Here is a 16,622-nt window from a genome sequence, read left to right as displayed (position 1 = left end):
TAATGTCAGGTGGCTTTAATTGTAACATTATTAACTTTTACCTGGTATTTAAAATAATGTCAGGAGGCCTTGATTGTGTCATTATTAACTTTGCAATGCAAAAATCAAACTGGCATTTTCATTTTCATTATGTATCAGGAGGCACTGTGGCTTAGTGGTAAGCATCTAGTTATTGTGACTAAAGTAGGTTAGCCTCTTCTGAAAGTCTAAAAAGAAGACACGTTTGTTTTTTATTGCTGAGGTATGATACAACTTTCCATGTGCTGATGATCAGTTAAACAAGGATCCACCAATCAGGTAAGCAGTTATAAATAATGGGACTGACCTGTGAATAGGAATTTGTATCCTTGACAGCATGTAAGTATGGTCATATATGTTGGGTTTCTATCAAGATGAATTCCAATCGTTTTGTTAAAATTTCTTGTTCCCGGTATTCTATCTACTTACATTTACCTATAAAACATATTTCTATCTTTGTAATATACACATTAACAAGTTTAGTGCCATGGTTAAAACCTAGTGTTAGATCATGCTATTAAATGGTGATAATCAATACACGAAGTGTGAACATTAAGTCTGTTCACATAATGTATCCTAATGAAAATATATTTAGTTCATGCGCACTGCCAACAACATTGAACCTTATTGGCTGTTGCTTAATGCACTTGAAATTAGGGTCCATGTTGCTTGTTATACTGATTAGTCATATAATTAACTGAATACCTACCAGCTAAGTATGCAAATTATGCGACGACAGATGTGGGGCAGTGAATGTCTCCTTGGAAGTTAATTACAAACTAGTGCATACGATGCCAGGTTCTAAAAATGGAAATATTTAGTGCATTATCTATTACAAGGTCTGTATTGAGCTTAGATTAATAATATTTAATTATACGTAGATCCTTTAATGTCATCTTTACGTAAAGAAAACGTATATGGGGAATGGGGTGTATACTAGTGTTAACTTATTTCGAAGTAATAGTTTATTAGACAGTTGTATTATGTAGTCGTAACAATATCTTTAATTAGCTAATTCTCCTACTTCCAAACAATTAACAGACTTTAACTAAAGTTTGTACAAGTCTCTGTCCATGCCGCAGAGGAATTAAAACTGTGACGCTTGCTCACTGTGACCAAAACATGTGGTATGCTAATGAATAAAAGGAAATATATATATATATATATATATATATCATAAGTAAATCAACAAAATTGTATAGGCATGTATCGACTGTGGAGTGAACAATTCTGTAATTTCTGCTAAAGGCGATGTTAAGATGGACTTGCAAAAACAACGACAGATGAAGGAATTGTACACGTGTTATGTAGCCTCTAAAAATGCCTTAAGGTACAGTAATCTTCGAGTATATCGTGAAATTGGACAAAACTAAAATAAAATATAGAAATCAGATGATCACTGTCTATTACACACTTAAGTAGATCATCTGTAAGGAGACGAAAATACAAGTCCAAACACAATTAGGTTCACACAAGGAAAAATGAGTGATCCGCCATTTCTTTTGTATTTAGCGTCCTTCGACGGATAGTCATAATCATAAACATCACCACTGTCGAGATCTTCCTCAGAAGAATTCTTCGTTACCTCATCCCATTTCTCCTTCATCTGTTTCAGGTTATAACGAAGTCCGGCTGAGGAAACAAAGAGAGATTTTTTTCTTGTAAATGTATATTTATGTTCAATTGAATTTGCCGTTTCTTTTTTGTTCTTTTCATTTGTTTATTTATTATTTAATTTTTGTTGGTAACTTTAAATGTCTGTGTTGTCTGAGACGAAACTAAATTAATTCTTTACGTGTTTGGCACTCGAACATTCCATTTATATGATTAATCCGTTCTCTGAGATTTTATTTTGTATTGAAGAAATAAAAAACGAAAACAGCATCGGGAAATATATTTTTAATTCGTAATTCCGGGCTAATAACTGGAAAGTTAAATGAAACATTTGTACTTATTTTTTACCCTCGAAACAGATTGATATTCAATGTTTAATATTTTAATTTTAACTCCTCGTTCATTTTAGTTTACTGTATTAGGATATAATCGATGTAATGACTCCAAAGCACGTGGACAAGACGGTAATGACAAGGGATGTCTCAATAACCACTGGGACGAGGGTAATGAAGTGTAATGTCTCCAAAGTACTGGGACACAAATGTATGGATGCTTATTGTTTCAATAGCGCCGAGACAAGAAAGCAATGAAAGTTGATGTATCAAACTAGCCGGCACAAGAAGGTACTAAGATGTTATTTCTCAAAGTAACCGGACGAGAAGGTAGTGAAGTATAATGCCTCAAAAGCACTGGGATACAAAAGGTACGGATGTGTATAGCCTCAAAAGCACGGAAACAAGAAGGCGTTGAAGTGAAATGTCTGGAAAGCACCAGGAGAAGAAGGTACTGAAGTGCACTGAGTACTCTGCGCAATATGTTTAATATAGTAATTATATGATACGTTTCGTACATCATGAACGAATGCCACTAATAATACAAATTTAGACTAAAGTAGTTTTGTATGTCTCAGACTCAGGGTAACCGACTTGGACAAAAATGAACCTGTTTTCAGTTAGGTAATTATTTCTATGTATGTATGTATGTATGTATGTACTAATTTGGTATGTTAAAAATAATGGAGTATTCTTTACATAAGCATCTGAAAAAGTAAAATCCACCTAAACGTCATACGGGGTATTATATAAATATTATTTTCTACCACATAATGAGTCCAATTAACCATCCGAGGTTGAATCAGTTGTATCTAACGATGGAGTCTCAACTCCTGCAGTAAAGAGTAACATTGGTTAAAAAACCTTGCGTTACATGCAGGAAATCTGAAAGGTCCCAATCAATATTTTGTCAATACATCGTTATTCGGTTGTTTTATTTTTGAAGTAGATAATATAACCAAAAGGTTTGTCTGAAACAGGATCATATTCTAAAATCGTGTACCTTACTGTGAAATAATAACAGATTTACCAAAGATTGTAATTGATAAATTTGATGGTTTCCTACAAGCTTAATATGAAAATAATGTAATTATGTAACCAAATGATAGGTGTATAACAAAAATATCATTATCACAGTAATGCGATGTCGGTGCTCGCTCACGTGTCGTTGTGAGCATGAATAAACTAGATCATGACTAGATGCATCAGACCTCGTAATGATCCTGGTATACTGATTCTAAAAATTCGGCACGATCAAGCAATAAAGATAGCTTGAGAACACACACAGAGTTGATGTTCAACTCGAATTAGTTATCAATGACATTTGGTTTATTTAGCTTTACACAAATGTCTTCGGAAATAGTGTGAATTGAGAGCATATGTTACTCTATCCAAGGCGCTGATAGTCTTCTTTCCCAAACTTTGCATGTAAAATACAACTTACAGTAAAATCAAAGTTGAAATCAACAAATCAGAAAAGCTTTAAAATTATATCACTATATATGCCATTGTAGAGCTTAATACCTTGCACATTTAATTAAAAATATAATATTTTCTGAAACAAAAGTACTTCTACACTGGAGTGTTCACATGTTTCTATTTTTTTAAGTTACATAGTTTCTGACATCGACTGGTAAAATATATTGATATAAAGCAAGCATATAATTTTGTTAAGAATAAACTGTAAACCCAAAAGGCAAAAAATGAATGAGCTTTTGAGTCCCGATATATTTTGTCCGAACCTAATAATGTATGAGTATCTTTTATACCTAGTTTTCCGCTCTGGGATGTCCTTTACATTCGTTGAAATGGTTAAGTCAGGAAATTTATTTGAGACAACACAAATGTTTTCGAATGGGAACCTATCAAGTGAAGCCATCAGAACACTTCTTCAGACAAACACTTTCCTTGTGAATGAAGCGCAAAACCTTCTCAATAGATTGGTGGGGATGTTAAAATCCTAAATGGAAAAAAGATAAAACATGTATGGGTAAGATATCGAAAGAGTCTTACAAATGTTCCTGTTTAAGTCCTAATTTCGAACAATAATGGTTTCATCATTTCAGCTGAAGATATCCCGGAGTCGCAATGTTCTTTTGAATGTGTCATTCGCCACGAATCTGAAGTGAACAGCGAAGCTTGAGAAATAACAAACAAGGTTGAGGTCAGACAAATTGTAATAGGTAAAATATACGGGCGAGAAATACAAAAGACTTTATCAAAGAACATTGACAAAATATTAAAATGTCATAGTAACGTGGAAATGGTGGGCATTTCATTAAGTACAAACAGAAACATGCAAAGCTTATTCCAGAAAACTGTATCGTTGTATACCTACATGTAAAGAGAATCGTTTCTTATATATATAATGTGTGTGTCCATTGAAGTTGCTACGACATTTATGAACGTATTAGTAATTGTAATATTAGTTTTCTTGTTGAAATTTAGTTCACCTCCAGCTTCATGTTTGATGATAGTTCATTTTAGAAATGTTTTTCAAAGTTAAAAGTCCAGATCTAGTGTCTAGATTTAAAAGGTTTGTATTTCTGTCTAAGCGGTTTTCTTTCTATATTGTACGTTGGTAATTTAAGCGGCCCTATACAGTAAGCTGTTATATGCAGAACCAAAAAGAGAAGAAAAAACATACAAACCGAGCTCTGTGTTTAGGTAATAAATCCTTTCTTGTCCCGCCAAGTTGTAAGGTGGATTTGTATGAGAAAGTCATGAACTCTGAAATCAGGTGATTTGAGCTTCGGCTACCTGCTGACCGTGTTTGGACACCTAATACAATCTTGTAGCGCCAAGGCGAACGCTTAGTTCAGTTTATCTTAAGCTGTGTTCTTTTCGGAGCATGAATTGATTCAATTATGCAATTAATATTAGCTTTTCCATGATTCGAGATTTAGCATTACAATTACTCGACATAAATATTATTTTGCCTGTAATGTTTCGATAAATAGTCAGCTAGAGGCCTATATCATACAATCGTTCTAATAAATATCATTATGTTTTGTCTCTGTTGTTTGTCACTTGAAAATCATAAACTTCTCTCAACATCACATTCTGGTGCCTGGAAGTTGGTGTTACGTTTCAGAGTATATCACACAATGAAAGTCAGAACAAATATGTTTGACAAAAATAAATCTCTACAAATAAAAGAAGGATATCCCGTTACAGGCATCCACTGAATCCCTTGTAAGTAATATACAAACTAACTTTAATTTTGACTTAGCTGGCGCTTCCTTTTCTCCATAAATTAACGCAGTTATTTTAGTAGACAACTAAACTGTAGAAAACTGCGCAAGAGTCTTACACAGCAACTACGGGGCTCAGATGATATGGCGCACTCGTAATTGAAAGAAGCAGCAAGATGGGCTTAACAGACTTTTAGGGGCGTTTTCATAGGTCCGGTTTTAAAATCGAGGCCTAAAAGATATTGATATCTTGAATAAGGAAAGGCCTATTCGTGCCTTTTATCTACCGTCGATGCATCGTCTGTAAAATCCACGAGAGCAGGGAGGGGCAGTCAAGTCCCTCCATGTGTTATCATTGAGCCACTACATGACCTCTCAGCAAAAGTTTATATCGAGAACAATGCGAGGTCATGTTCTTAGATCGTGTAAATTGATGGTAATGAATCCATGTGTGGTTTTCTGAGTATGTTCAAAGGCGTTTATAAACGTATTTATATAGCACCAAGTCTAATGAATATTTGGCAGCGTATAACTAAATGTTGCAGTTATCGCTGATACGTAACTTGATTTATGCCTGCCTCTTGAATATATTCTGGCTCGATATGTTTGTTGTCGTAAACCACAAGAGTATTGACGCCGCCATAAAAATCGTCGACCGACGGAGCATCAGTGATGTCAATGATAAATGCAACAACATCGTCGTCGGCGGGACGATCGTGTTCCAGTGAATCTATTCCAGCTTCATAAGATCCTTGAAGACATCATGGAATCGATGGTTGCCCGCGAATGGCACTACTAAATAAAGTTTGCCCCATTTGAGTCATCTTAAGCGAAATTCAACAGGCATATATTTTTTTTTCAACACGACAACATTATTCACACGCACATACAAATAGGCGTTGATGGTAGTCGACGTTGGAAGCAGATACGATGAAGGTTAACCATTTTATCGACCAAAACAGCAACTGAAGTCGTTTGAACGAATTTATCAACGTGGACCTTTATTCTGTCCACGATTGCAACAGGTTCATCCTAGCAAATAATGTTGTGGTGCAGTAACATCGCTGTTGCAGCAACATAATTTTGAAATCAATCGCACGCACGCCACCATACCTCGTGATCAGGCAATTGCTGTGCTATTTAATTAAACACTTGATGCGCGATTGTTTGGACATCAGTATGTTCAGGAATTGCTTTCGAGCGCAGAAACGATAACTCGCAATTGGGCTTCAAGGTTATTACGTGTAATGGCTGCTTTAAACAACAAAGTCACGCGTGGAATTGGTAAACAATTGTAATGCGCGTGTTGTTTACCCAAAACCGCCAGAACCATTAAGATAAACCATTTTAGGTCGTGAAATGGGATCATAAACCAATGAATCCGATGACAGTTATGTTAATTAGTCGCCGATGTAAGAGACGGGATGATATTTATAATCTGCAAATTCAGAATAATTACGTATTTACCCAATTTGTACTCTCCATTGGTCCCATGGAACATCACCTTCAGTACCTGGCGAATCTATCGGAGTATTTTGGAAACCGGTTGATCATCGATAAGAGATTTATAGAAGTGTATGCAAGCATTGAAGATATCAGATGAGTAAACTGCGACAAACACAGAGTTCCATCTGGTAGGTTTGCATGATCCTTGGTGGCTTACGCCTGTATTGGCCCTATCAACAGTTATAAAATCAAGTTCTGCTTCGTCCATGATTAACCTAGTGCAACGGTTCTTGTTATCAGATGACGCTCCATGTGTAAATTTGCAAATGATTTTTGTTCGGCCTATATGATTTGTACACGATATATCTTCTTTTGTGGTCTATATAAATAATTGTTTCACTCACTGTCAGCGATGGCAATATCTCCTTATCAAGTATGAATCTCAAAAGCGCTATTGGAGCCAAACCGCATATATTTTATGCGCAACAGTCTAGTGGATTTATCTTCGGGTTTAGTTAATAAAATGGCGACCAATCAAAGCATAAATAACCGGATGAATGTTTTGCCCAACTCAAATTATTCGATTTCGGCAAACCAGTTAGGTCAATCGTATCCACCGACTGGGGACCGTGTGTTAAAACACTGTTCCTTTCGCGTGTACGATGACCAAACCGTGAGAAAACAGCTCGCCTTTACCCATGGCAAGAAAACTAGATTGAGAACAAGCTACCACATCAACTGAAATTACATCATAGGGATTTTAAATTGCTTTGCAATCTCCACCATGTCTGAAATTAATACATGAACGTTGACTGAAGATGTTGTATAAGAGAAAATAAAAATATTCAGGATTCAGGCAGTATGGTTATGATATGAAATGCTCCCCACAATGTACTTTTAGTTAGGAATCTGAAATCAATGTTATAAATGTATGCAATAAAGCTGAAACGTCAATAACCTAAAGAAAAAGGTAAGCTAAACGTGATGTTTCTTCAATAGCATAGTATTTTGGAATGAATATCAGTTCTTGTTATAATGAAAAAGTGATAGAAGAAATAAAAGAGGATTCAATCCTATAACTATGAATGTACAAGCCACCACTGCTTACGTGGACAACCCGCAGAGATGGTACGTTCATGTGTGTGTGTGTGTGTGTGTGTGTGTGTGTGTGTCATTCTGGCCTTTCTAGAAATGTATCTGTAATTCAACTTTAAATTGTATCACACAGTAGACATTTTATTTATTAGTTTTACACTTAACCCAAGTACTTGCGAGGTACATAATTCCACTTTCCTGAAATTATATATGTAAAACTAATCCAAAATATCAATTCGAGCAAATCTTCGAAACAGAAACTTTGCTCTCGATGAACCGAGCACTTCTTTACGTCGTAAACTTTTCATTGAAACTGAGAAAGTCACCGTAATCACACCAATGATTACGTTAATACTTTCCTAACTTCTCAGTTCTTTTAGTTATGACCCGGGAACTAGTCTTGAGGGCTTAGAAATGAACACAGAATGCAGTTTCGGCACGCATAGATCACTAGGTATTTTCATGCAGACATCGGTTAGATCGGATGAAAGAGAGTGATTTCACTCATTTGCTATCTAGACTATTTTCATGAGATAAAGGACAAAGAGGAAACATGTCAAATGAACATGACGTGAAATCATCGTTTAAAATGTAACAGTATCTGCTGTTTTAATCGTGCAATCACGCTATGCTGTATACACTGGAATAAAGACCGAAACTCTTTCTTCAGAAGCAAACATGTACACTCTACTCCACCCCCCACACACTATGTCATTAGAGGATTCCAGCTGTACACGTTTCATGGCCACAATGATTTAAAATACATATTCATTTCCTACTAAATTTGTCTTGTCCATATTGCTCGACCAACTTCAGCTGACAAAGATTGGTATGTTGTCATATATAATTCTTTGACAAATTTCACAAAAAGCTTTCGAACTTCATTACTGACATTGGACCTTATATTCTCCTCACTGTAAACATGCTTTGCAGGTCATCTGGAGAGTCCTTTCACCTTAAACGGCTTTTTGATATAAAGTGACTTTTTCATGCGGGAAAAAATGCTATGAAAGGAAAGTATGAGATTAGTATGAGAGTGGCAAAAATATATTGGTGGAAACTAAACTGGATTTCATGTCAATCTAGGAGCAGCAAAGAGGGCGAACAGCCTCTAATTGATTCACTCTCTATTCGCAAAAGCAAGCCAAAATCGTAAAAAAATGGGCTTGCGGTGACTTAGTGCCGAGTAGGAGACGTTCACCCTCTCACTGCTAGAGTTAAATAAAATTATAACAAATAATACCGGGGCGGTGGTGGTGGTGGGCAAACAGCCTCTAATTGACTCACTCTGTTAGCAGAAATAAGCATTCCGGGAAATCGCAAAAAAGGGTTTGAAATGAACGTCCTTGGAAAATCGTAGCGAAAATGGATTTACCAATCGAGTGCCGAGTAGGAGACTTAGCCCTTGTTCCTGCTATTAATAAACATTTTATCAAGACCGATTCGGTATCGTGACCGTGGGTCATGTAAGTTTATTGTTATAAAACCGTGTTATAACTGAACCTGACTAAATAAAGTTTTAAAAAGATCATAATCCATATCACCGCTACACCAAGTCTGATGAATATTTCGTAATGTGTTAGTGTCAACTTCTTTAAACACAGGTAAAATATTACAATTGTCCCTGATCGATTTTGGCACTTGTGTATACCTCTGAGTAGCATAAATCACGTTTATGCCTACCTCGGGAAAATATTTTAGCTGGATTTGATTGTTTATCCAGCATTACATCATCGTATACAATCAAGATTATCTACAGATGGCGCTTCATCGATATCAGTAATAAACTCGATAACATCATCACCCCGCTCATCCAACAGCGCTGCGTTTACATTAAAGTCTTTCAATACACCATGTCATCGCTGATTATCAACTGACGGTGCAACTAAGTACAATTTATCCCATTTGAGCCACCTCATTATCAAATTAAGCAGCAGTTGCGTCGTACCAGATCCAGATGGACCTATGATAATCATTCGGACAGAATTCGGTAACGTAGCATGATACTTGACCGTTTCTCGTTTTCTTGTCGCTAAAAAATCAATTACATCCATAAAATTTTAATATGGATTTATACTGTTTAAAATGCAGGACGCGTACCCGCACAGGTGAACTAACAACTATTACAGCAAAAAAATAAAAGGTCAGCAGTTACAAGTAACTGTGAACAATGCGGTACAAAGAAATTTAAGTTTATTTCTGATCCAAACACTATTCAAAGAAGAGGATGTGATATTGCCGCCCAGTCAGCTAAACTACCAGGAAATCCGTGGGCTAAGTGCCCAGGAGAAAAACACCTCCCAGGATATAATTACTGTGGCCCTGGATCCAATAAATGCTATTGATAAAATGTTTCATACTCATGATGTAGCTTATAAAAGTAAAGATCTCCAGCATAGGCACTTAGCAGATGTGAAATTGATTCCATAAAATATAAATCTTTCAAAGAGTCATTAGCTAATTGGTTGGTGAGATCTGCAATGAAGGGCAACCTTGTATTGGGAAACGGAGTTTCCTAAGCTGATAAATAATCATCCGATTATTGAAATAATGGAGTCGATTTATTATTCCCCAAGAGGATACTGGAAAGGTAGAGCAGAGATTAGTAAACTCGCTTCGGCGGCAGGTGTCGAACGTTCTACTGCGGAAAAATGGCTAGCCCGACAGGCAATATAGCAGATATTCTACCACCCCCTAAAACAATACAATACGCGCATTTTGATGTCAGCGTCCCTAATGAAGTTCATCGAACTGATATTCTATTTTTACCACATGATACTATACAAATTGGAAGACGCCGATTAACGTACAAGTACGCATTAACTGTCGTTGATGTTGCAAGTAGATATAAAGAAGCAGAGCCGTTATCAACAAAGACAGCTGCTGGAGTAGCTTCTGCATTTGAAAACATTTATCGACGAAGTAGTCTACGATGGCCACAGCTGTTACAGGTTGATCCTAGCAAAGAATTTCAGGACGCAGTATCATCGCTAATGAAGCGACATAATGTCAAAATTAGACGAGGACATACTGCAATTCATCGCGATCAGGCAATTGTTGAGCGATTGAATCGAAAAACGTGCTGAGCGGTTGTTTGGATATCAATACGCGAAGGAAATAATTCAAAATACTAGATCTGGCGAATGGGTTGCAAGATTACCAAGTGTAATAGCTGCACTAAATAATAAAATTACTCGAACAACCAACAAGAAGCCGTTTAATGCAATTACGAGATCGCCTATGCCAGTACAACGACGTAATTCTTCAGCGCAGCCAGTGCTGGGTACTTTTACTGTAAGATATTTATATGAACCCGGTGAACTTGAAGGTGGTAACAAATGAGTGACTGATCCTATCTGGAGTATTACCACACACACAATTTCCAGCTTGGTAAGATCCACGGGTAGACCTGCAATCTGCAGACTAGATTAAACTGCTTCTCAACGTGAATTTACACTGTAATTCCTGAAGACACGAAATTACCACCGCAATCACTTAACTAGCGCCGTTACGTCGATTACACTAGAGACATGTCAACATGGTATTTTCACGTGTATGACCAAGACTATCTTTTCTATCTACGGCAAATTGTCTTGGATTATTACTCGAGTACGGCTACAATATTACACAATTACAGCTTGCACAGTTATTATTCTGCTGCTGTTTTAGCGTTATGATAAATTCAACATCTAGATCAAAGTCGCGCTTTTTTGTCACTTTGTTTATAACCGGCTAATTTTGTTCTTACTATATCACTATCGAGGACATCATCAATAACTTCTGTAGCGTCTATGACAAGTCTCCGCAGCTGAGATATTCTTCTGACTCGAGACACTGCGAGATAGATTAAATTTGACCATTCGACACGATTGTCAACAATCCAAACACGCGTATCAGAGATGGTTAACCTCTGATATGAGTGAATTGTCATTGCGTATCCTAACGTTCTCAACAACACTAATATCAACTGCGACATCATTTAACACTAGATTCTGTTTATCGGTCTGTCCTGGTATATCAACGTCGATATTTTGTCATCGTGTATCAGCTGGTATGTAACTTAATGGCACACGTAAATTTGAACATTCTTTTTATGCTTTTCAAATAACCGCTGTTGAAGTGTATCACGAACTATCTTTCTACTTGCCACTATCAAACCATTTGGTCTCCACACTTGTAGAAAATCGTTCAGTGAAATTTCTGAAATTATTTTCCGCATTATTTCACAGTGAATTTTATTCGGTTGTAGTCTGATTAATTTTGTAAACTCTCTTAATTCTGCATCAATAATCTATAATCATTAGTTATCTCTTCGTAATAATCAACAAAATTCTTTAAACACTCGTGTGGAGATGGTCCAACAAACGGTGATGGTTGACCGTCATCGCATTATCACAGCTGTATTTTTCAATAACAACCAATCGAGAAACATTTTTAATGTATCTTTAGATACTGTGCACACTTCATCCCAAATAATAATGTTTGGAGTATATTTCTCTCCCATTCGGTCAGGAGTCCATGTGTCACCCTTGTATCGAAAAATCTGTGATAAGTACATGATTGCACTCCTCGTTGTTTCATTTCTCTTGCGAGTCTGTGTGTAGGTGTTAAAAAAACCATATCATCTGAATTCTGTCGAAATAATTCGATCACCCGAGTTGTCTTACCAGAACTTCCCGGCCCGTTTTGATAGACAGTCTTGTGTCTGGATACTGGATCATAAACGGATGCCGCAGACGATAATTCTGATATCTAATTGCTGTAATAAATATCCTGAATCGTAACATCTGCGGATTCAGAATAATTATATAACATTTCTTGTTTTATTTTGCACGAACCCCATGATGCATCAGTACTTGCAAAACTAGTCAGTAATTCTGAATATTTTTTATCGATAAAACGAAACCATTGCAACTCTGACTGCAGTGTCAGGGAATCTATTTATCATCGATAATAAATTTATAGAAACATAAGCCAGCATTGAAGATCTTAAATGAGTAAACTGAGGCGAATCGCCATCAATATAACCAACAATTTTAACCAACCGTGTTCCGTCAGATCAGTTAGCGTTCTATCGACTTACAAATATATTTCTCGCTGTTGCATCAGCGATTATAAAATTATATTCAGCATCATCTAGAATTAATCGTGCATAATGTCGTTTATGATCATACGCTCCACCTTGAGTAAATTTACCGACTATTCTTCTACCGATATCTTTTGCGGTTGTATCATCATCAGGTGATGGTAACCAAATTTCGGTCTGCTTCCGATTTGATGTAATTGCCTCACTTACAGTCAGCGATATTACTATTTTACAATCAAGCATATATGGTAATAAAACTATTGGTGCCCAGCGTTTTCTGAAAAGTGTCTATCAAACCAAGCATAACAGATTGGATGAAGACCTTTAGCTATTTCGAATGATACAACACGAGCGAATCCAGTTAAATCAAAATCAGGTAGTGGTCCATTTATCGATACTCTTGTCATCTCGTTTGTGGTATTACCAAATCTTTTAAAATATCCAGAGCACTCCCCAAATCCAAGAAAAATTCCGGATAATATATCAACCGAGATAACGTCGTTGTGGTCAAATTTGGTATTCTACAATCCACCGTGTCCGTATTCACATCAACTTAATTGTACGTCTTCGAGAAATTCAAATAGTGTTGGCTTCCACGAATTTTCTCTCTTGCAAAGCGAGCTGCAACAGATGGAACTGTAAAACAATTATTTAGCAATTGCGTAGTCTTCATGAGAGATTCTTTACGATATATTTCCCCGTTAGGTCGTACAAATTGATCATAGTTTTCATCATCTGAACTTTTAAATAAACATACTGACACAGGATCGTTTATACTTATTTCGTGAAGAAAATCAAACATGTTTCTTCCAGAGTCTCGGTAAAATCTCTCGGTTCGATATCGTCTAAATATTGTGACTGCGCTGGACCACGCGTGCGCACTATGATCAATAATTTCAATTGGAGCTCCCTTCGACTTATCCTTTGATTCATATAAAATCTCTTCAGTTAACGTTTCTACTTTTATTGGAAATTTTAATTTACTTCTAACTCGGCAACATCATTTGTTGTACCTCCGGTATCCGTAACCGATTCAGCCCATTTGTTTATTCGCTCACATCGTAGATTCGTTAACCCATTTCCACGCATCGCGTTTGTAAAATGTTCGATTACTCGTTCGGCTCCACAATTCAGCTTTGAAAATCTCATTGGTGCAAGATCATTATTGTTGGGTTTATTATTTAGCTGATAAATTCCATAAACAATCGTTTTTATAAGATACGCTGGTTCGTGATACGGTTTGTCAATACCAGTCAGTAATTTTGGCTTGGAATTTTTACTTAACACAGCGGGTTTTCCATTAGCAAGGACAGGGTTACGTTTGTCACGGATAATTTACCCATGATAATCTGTTTCGTCTGATAATACAATAAACTTTATTCTGAAAAAAATATTTCTGATCGTATATATAATCGATAATCGTTTTCGCCCGCGTATCGTTCATTGTAGCATCAAAGACTTCGTCGTCACCTACAGTTTTGAATGTCGACCACGTGTGAGATGCTACATCATCACGGAATTTTTTTAGCATCCCTGATAATATGAATCAGATTAATAGTTGGATCAGTCAAAGTTCGCCTCGACAAGTCAGTGGTTCTTCTGTCAATATCGAATCTGGACGTTTTCCAAGACTCGATTGTATATAATCTCTCAAACTCTTCCATGTTATATTTCAGACAAGTAATTAAATAAAAATTATATATATATATATATATATATATATATATATATATATATATATATATATATATATATATATATATAAGTATATATATATATATATATATATATATATATATATATATATATATATATATATATATATATATATATATATATATATATATATATATATATATATATAATGACTCAAATAAGAAATCACTGCAAGTGGTTGATGGTAGGTTCTTCAACTCCTTGTAACAAATCCTGCGTAAATGAATTCTGCCGTCAATATTTGCAAAGTGTAAGGAGAGGAATTCTTGGTCCACAACCGTGTTTAAGATGTCGTGATGGAGTTAGAGGGAAAACACAGTTGTATGCGCGTTGTGGTGGTAAGAGATACAGAGAGTTAACACGATATTATATAAAAAATAACAATCCTGACATTGATAAGGTTATAAGAACCCCTGAAGATTATATAGCCAGATTTGAAGATAAATTATAATTTAGACAAAAAATATTATATATAAATGGAGCAATAAGAATTTGTCAGACATCCCACCATTAAAAATTATGAAGCATCTCGTGATGGTATAGTCAGAAGCTGTCGACTGGAAATAAAGAACAGTTGGTGTTGTTGATAATACTGGTTATCTTAGATTCAACTCTGGAGAAAAAGGTATTACTGTCACAGGTTTGTGTACGAGGTTTTTGACAGGGAGATCAAAGATAGTTTTGTGATCGATCATATTGACGGAAAAAAGAACAATAACTCTTTACAGAATGTTCAAGCTGTCACACAGAGCGAGAATTGCATGTTTGGAAATAATGGGAAGTATGAGAGAATTTTTAGGAGATGAACTGTCAAATAAAAAATATAGAGACTGGTAACGAAATAATATTTCAGTCAATGAATGCAGCTGCAAAGTATTTCGGTATCTGCTAGCCTTCAGTACAAAAAGTCGCAAATAAAATATACAAATCAGCGTTTTCTCAGAAGTATGATCAGCGAATTGTATTTTCTTATGTTCAGATACAGGCCATGAAGAGATATAACTATACCGCGGATATGTAACGCGGATGATAGAGTTATCGTTGTTTCCTGTACTAATTAGCCGCCTCATAGTTTCATTATCGCATTCTCGGAAGTTGTATACACATTGCACCAAATCAAAAAGTCACTTATCTGGGATATAACAAGTTTCTTAATGTATCATAAATGTACATGATGGCTGAAATAGACTCAAAGGTAAATGATCATTATTTCCTCGTTTAGTCAGTATCTTTATTTTTTTCTCTGTCCTTGATTTCAGAATACCTCTGCAAGAAATAAATTTTTGTGGCAACGGTTCGCCAAACACGGAAGTAAAATAACAACGGTCAATCTCAACAATCAGTCAGTCTGGCTTCAGATCTATTTCAAGACCTAACAGTTATCTCCGATATCTTCCCCTTATTTTATCAGGATTTTATCAAGTACTGTAAGTACGGGTAGGTGTAATCAATTATTAAACATAAATAATATTTTTGTTCTGAGATAATATATTTCTTTTACTGAATCCGTCTAGTTTCCTGGTTCATCTACATTTTTCTGCGAATATTATTAAGAAAAATTAAGAATATAAACAACAAATAAGTCTTTTGCGATCCCCAGGGGTTGAATTTGGGGAAGGTGTGCAAAATCTGTTCAGCGTTGTCTGTACCATCATATATGTGTTGTGCTGTCCTTACTGTAAACAGTGTAAATACCTTACTGTAAATACTAAGCAAAGAAGACATTTAATACTTGTATGAGGCAACCAAGAAAAATTACGTCAGAAACTGTTAGTGGTAATGAAAATGAAACTTTGACTCATTCGTGGAAATGAAAATGAATCTGTGTCAGATCTGAGTCTCTCCCTCACTGATTTTAGTCCATTTGTCAGTAAAAAAAAGTATATCCACCTTGACTATCAAGGACAAGGAGGAGAATTATTTTTTTTGTTCTGTTTTTAATGTGTCAGTGACAATTTTAAAGTATGTGCTGTTTCTTTGATAAAAACAACGGAGATAACACTCTATGAGGAATCTTAGATATTTACGATTTTACATATAAATTCAGACTCAGTGATACATTTCGTAGTTCAATCAAGTTGCCGGACTTTATCGTTGATAACAGCGGATTATGACACCATA

General features: G+C 35.8%; 1 long non-coding RNA gene across 1 annotated transcript; it reads right to left on the bottom strand.

Moving 5' to 3' along the window:
• Nucleotides 1-1,147: 1,147 nt before the first annotated feature.
• LOC149789555 (uncharacterized) lies at nucleotides 1,148-4,737 on the bottom strand. Its single transcript, XR_016423952.1, has 3 exons — nucleotides 4,616-4,737; nucleotides 3,978-4,102; nucleotides 1,148-1,650 (listed from the first exon to the last, which is right to left on the bottom strand). It is a non-coding gene; the product is annotated as an uncharacterized LOC149789555 (long non-coding RNA).
• Nucleotides 4,738-16,622: the final 11,885 nt, after the last annotated feature.

The sequence above is a fragment of the Sinohyriopsis cumingii genome, chromosome 10, assembly GCF_028554795.1.
Source record: "Sinohyriopsis cumingii isolate HCF-2022 chromosome 10, ASM2855479v2, whole genome shotgun sequence".
NCBI classification, from domain to species: Eukaryota; Metazoa; Mollusca; class Bivalvia; order Unionida; family Unionidae; genus Sinohyriopsis; species Sinohyriopsis cumingii.
The sequence above is the reverse complement of the archived record's forward strand: the minus strand, read 5'-3'. Positions and strand labels throughout refer to the sequence as shown.